Genomic DNA, 5,372 nt, shown 5'->3' with positions numbered 1-5,372 from the left:
AAAATAAAACAAAGAGTATTACAGTTACTTTTTAGTGAGTGGTTAAATATTTAGGTAGAAAATTTTGTAGAGTAATGATGCTGTGGAGTAATATTTATTTGAAAAAAAAAAAAAAGTAAGTATCCAGCAAAGCTACAATTAAATAGAATCCTCAGTGGGAATTCACATCCTCTAAACCAGGGGTCCTCAAACTTTTTAAACAGGGGGCCAGTTCACTGTCCCTCAGACCGTTGGAGGGCCGGACTATAGTTTTAAAAAAAACACTATGAACAAATTCCTATACACACTGCACATATCATATTTTGAAGTAAAAAAACAAAACGGGAACAAATACAATATTTGTATTTGCATGTGGCCCGCGGGCTGTAGTTTGAGGACCCCTGCTCTAAACTATCTCCCTAGGGTAACTCAGAAGTGGGGAGACAGGGACCTTTGGCCTGTGTACTGTACTGGCACCCAGGTTTGGCTCTTTTCTTTTACTCGTCACTGAAAACAACAACAACAACAACAAAAAAGTGAGTTCCCTGAAAGTCCCTGCATCCCAGGGCAGGAGAGATTGAGCTAGGCCCAGGATGTGATTGCCACCAGGAAACAAGGACGCTTTCAAATTGTGAGGGCGATGCTGAGAGGACAAAGGGGTTGGTGGAAAGGGACTTCCACTGACTGACAAGCAGCTACAGCTTCAGCCTCAAAAAAGAGAATCATAGTGTCATTGAAACCAGGTCAGTCTAGGGAAGCTACAAAGCCATAATGACAGGTCAGCATTAAGCGTAACCCCAAAGAAATCGGACCCACGCCAGCTTCCTGCCCCGCCAGTGCTGTGAGGTTACTCGTGTTGTTCTGGATCTGTTTACTGTCTCCACAGGAAGATGGTGAGACTCACATTAGCTGAGGCACCGATCAAAACCCACCTGGAGAAGAGTGACAGGCCTGAGTGACAGTTCTGACCTCCCAGAGTCCTGGGGCCACCAAGGAAGTCAGCTTGAAGTGGGGGTGGGAGGCGGGTGGTGGAAAGAAATGGGGTCAGCAAGGGAACTTGGAGGATTCTTCCAAATGGGGTTCAGAATGCTTCACTCCTCTTAGTCTCTAAGACCCATGGCTGGGCCCTGGCCCTCCTCCTTGGGTGAGTACATCTATACATTCTGAGAAGGCATACAAATAAGTATGAAAAAGCAAGGCGATGACAAGGAAATGGGCACGGCATTGATTTCTGTGGGCAAGTTATTGGAATTGTTAACCAAACGGTAAAAAGGCCTTTCAAAGTGAGAGGCAACAAACATTTATTTGCGATCAATAAAAACAGCTGTTTGTGAGCACCGAGTCACGCAGAAGCCCAAACAGTGTTCGGATTAGGAGACAAAGGCAAGGGGTTTTATGAGAAGGGGAAGGGGAGCAATTACATCAACAGAAGGAAGGCATTTCTATTGGTGCAGGAGACATAACATAGCGATGTTAATTCTAAACCATGTTTTTAGTTTTCCGTCGGGTAGTCATCAGTCCTGCAGCCATAATGACTGCTTTCTTGTTATCTTTGCTGACAGACCTTTCACAAGCATAGGCTGGCTCGGCCCAGTCCAAGGCTGTTCTGCCCGGTGTTAACATCCCTAAGGGGCCAGGCAGCAGGCTGCGCGGCAGTTGCTCTGGCCTAGCAGCTCCAGCTCCGTTTTGAAGTTGCTCCGTTTAATCGCTGCTTACGGAATGCAGGCGGCCTCACAAGTCTTGCCATTACTGCCTATGCTTTGAGTCAGGAACGCGTCGTCTACATTTAAGACACATAAACCGTTAAAGAGAATTTGATTTTCCACTTGGATGTTTTCTTGGTTTGGCTTCCAGGTTTGGCAGAACAGCAGGGAAACTAGTTGCTTGTCACAGGTGTAAGGGTGCCCCGTCAAGTGTGCAAGAGCGTGCACCCCCTTTTCCAGGCGGACTCCGGCTGTATGGGGGGGGACCGGGAGCTCGGGCTGGGGTCCCGCGCGCCGGGCTGCTTCTCCGAGGCTCTCTCTGCCTCTGCCCCTGGTTTCCATCTACCACTTCCCCTGAGACGCGTCGGGGCCTCGGTGGCCCCCCGCGTGAACTGGACTGTTGGGGTCCTCTGCGGGACACCCCCCGCCCCCCCGCCGCAGGCCAGGTCCCCCGCGCGAGGTGCGGTCCACGGTGTGCATGGTATTGCGACCGCCCCTGTGGTCCTGGGAAAACATTTCCCGAACTCACTTCCTCCGGACATTTCCGATCCTTCCTTCCTGCACTTTCTAATATTCCACTTGTCGTCGCGTGGCATTCCCGCCTGTGTTGCCTTTTTATGGTCCGGGATTGTAAGGAGACGAATAAAACGCGCGCATATGTGTGCACAGGCACCTACATTGCTAGGGCAAATGGCTGAAGTGGAGACATTTACTAATGGGGAGAAACCTCTTCCAGGTGGGAAAAAGGACGAGCCCCGGGGGTTGTTTCCGCCCGGTTTCGAACCGGGGACCTTTCGCGTGTTAGGCGAACGTGATAACCACTACACTACGGAAACAGGCGGTAGCAGGCCCTTTCCCTGAGTCCTATAGGGTGTAGGCCACCGTCACCGCCCAGGCCTGCAGGCCCACCTCCCAGTCAGAGTCCGGGAATATAAATACCCCGGTGTCCCTGGGTAACGATTTTTGTCCAACTGCAGAGCGCGACCTGTTAATGGGTCGGAAAATCAGTCACTTCCAGAAATCAAAAAAGAAAAAAAAAAAAAAGAAAAAGAAAAAAATTGTGAACAAAGCAGCGGGTCTCGCAGAAGGGAAGGTAAAATGTAGCTTCGAAGACTTGAGCCTGGTTAACTCTGTCCACTACTGTGTTTATGGTTCTAGGGGCCCTGGTTCTATGGATCTGATAATCCAGATGGCTACTAACTGACTAACCAGGGGTGGCATATATAGAATCTATTCTAGGGAGACCGTTGCAAGGTTTAAATTTTCACATAACTTGTTCCCTATTGACAGTTAAGATCTAAAGAATTAAAACACACAAAATACGCCTGTCTAAGCGTGGTTTAGTGGGTGAGCATTGACCCATAAACCACGAGATGCTGGTCAAGACATATTCCCGGGCTGTGGGGCCCCATCCCCAGTGAAAGAGCCTGCAGGAGGCAGTTGGTTAATGACGCTCTCATCTTTGATGTTTCTATTTCCTTCTCCCTTCCTCTCTGAAATCAATAAAAATATGTTAAAGAAGCACAAAATGCACTCAAAGTATATGAGATTTGGGTATATCTTCATCGAAATGTAAATTAAAATAAATACAAATAGGTAAAAATGAAATTAATTTTACACATGCTTTCAAAATAATTATATATTTCTTATAAGTTATATAAAATTATCTGTTTTAAGAGAGGAGATTGAAATGAATGACTATCAAATTTTAAGTCAGTGATATTTCAGTAAAGCTAAAATTTTATTAAATTTTGAAAACTTAATGAAATCTTTTAAGTATTTTATAAAAAAAAACACTCATCAACCCTAGCATTTAATGTACAGAATTGGGATGCGTTTTAATGTATGTTATACGTAGATCTACACATAATCAAATTTAAAAGTAGTAATGATGGCTTAATATTGCAAAATATTACGCGTATTCCTGTGGAACCAGGAATAGGAACAGAGGCTGAGCCCTATGGAGTAAGAATCCTTGATGTGTGGTCAAGTCACCGGGAACCTGCAGGGGTCCCGGTCCATGGATTCGTTACCGCTGTCCTTTACTCCAACATCATTGGATTCTACAGCCCGGCCCCCACCCCTTTTGGCCCATTTCGACTCCCTTGGCCTTGGTGGAAGTTCACCTGCTGCCTTTTCTCCTCCTCCAACTCCTCCACCATCTACCAGAGGCCATCTCCCTGGGCAGTCAGAGTCCCCCTCACAGCTTGACCCAACCTTTATCCCCACATCTGTGGCTCCAGCAATGACGGCTTTCCCCAAGCTTCAGATCCACGCGTCCTGGAAATGTCCCCTTGGGCTTCTCCCAACCTGTTCAAGGTTGCCCTCATTACAGTAGCACCCACTTGTTTGCAGGGCTATATCCCAGACCCCCACTCGACGCCTGAAGCCAGAACTATGCTTTTTCCTGTGCGCACATAGGAACGTAGAGGAAGTACACGTGCATATCCGAATGGCCAGCACTAGTACTCTTGCACCTTAGGGGCCATTATTAAGTAAGATAAGGGCGACTTGAACACAAGCACTTCAATACCCTAACATGGGATCTGATAACCCAGATGGCACTAACTGACTCACCAGGGGTGGCATATAAAGCTCGGAGAGCGTGGACAAAGGACGATCCACGTCCTGGGCCAGAGGGATTGACATGGCATGAGATTTCATCTTGCTACTCAGAATGGCGAACAATTTAAAACTTCCACGTCCTGGGCCAGAGGGATTGACATGGCATGAGAATGGCGAACAATTTAAAACTTATGTATGTTTATTTCTGGAATTTTCCATTTAATATTTTGGGATCATGGTTGACCCCGAATAACTGAAGCCAGGGAAAGCAGAACTGCTGATAAGGGGGAATACCGTCCGTCTCTCTCCTCTGTCACTCCCCACTCCCAACACTCAGTCTCTGATCTTGGTTATTACACCACCTAAAGCAGAAACCTGGGAGCTTCCCTCCTGCCCGGGTTCAAACCGGGCATCGAGCGCCTTCACCTGCTGCCGCCTGGGCCCTTCCTCAGCCTCCCGTGGCCTGGACTTCAGCTGTCCGTTCTAGCCCCGCTCCCCGAGGCAGCCGCACGCCCCGCACACCTGCTGCTCACCATTGCTGAAGGATCACTTTAAGATGGAAATCAGAGTGATCCCGCTGCCTCTGCGCCTATCATTATCGCTCAGGATAAAAACCAAACACCCTACCAAGCGTTTGCTGAACGTCTGAACTGATGAACTTGACTCCTTTGTGCCAAGAGTAGTGTGGGTCACCACTCAGAGCGGGGATTTCAAACTGGGCCTGGCCGGAGGGGCTGCGGTGGGAGGAGTGGCCAGGAGAGAAAAGCAGGAATTGTAGTAAAAAGCTCCAGGGAGCCCTCTGTGTACTGGGAGACAGGGACGCGAAGCCCGTCCATTATGTTTTCCCTTTAATTAAAAAGCCAACATTTTACAAGGAATGTTTTCCAGTCCCAGTGAAGGTGATCCGTGTGACAGTCACCTTCCTCGACATGATGGGGTGAGGAAGGGACCATAGAGGTAGAAACTACTAGACCAAAAAGAGACCGTTGTTTCCGCCCGGTTTCGAACCGGGGACCTTTCGCGTGTGAGGCGAACGTGATAACCACTACACTACGGAAACCGCTGCTCCCGGAGCCCGGCAGACACCGCCCTGAATCCACCCGCGGCCGGGCGGCGGGCGACGCG

General features: G+C 48.5%; 2 non-coding genes across 2 annotated transcripts; both read right to left on the bottom strand.

Moving 5' to 3' along the window:
• Window positions 1–2,445: 2,445 nt before the first annotated feature.
• On the bottom strand, window positions 2,446–2,518 carry TRNAV-AAC. The gene has a single exon. It is a non-coding gene; the product is annotated as a tRNA-Val (tRNA).
• A 2,716-nt stretch (window positions 2,519–5,234) lies between these two features.
• TRNAV-CAC lies at window positions 5,235–5,307 on the bottom strand. The gene has a single exon. It is a non-coding gene; the product is annotated as a tRNA-Val (tRNA).
• Between the last annotated feature and the right edge of the window lie 65 nt (window positions 5,308–5,372).

Source organism: Myotis brandtii, unplaced genomic scaffold (assembly GCF_000412655.1).
Source record: "Myotis brandtii unplaced genomic scaffold, ASM41265v1 scaffold1636, whole genome shotgun sequence".
NCBI classification, from domain to species: domain Eukaryota; kingdom Metazoa; phylum Chordata; class Mammalia; order Chiroptera; family Vespertilionidae; genus Myotis; species Myotis brandtii.
The sequence above is the reverse complement of the archived record's forward strand: the minus strand, read 5'-3'. Positions and strand labels throughout refer to the sequence as shown.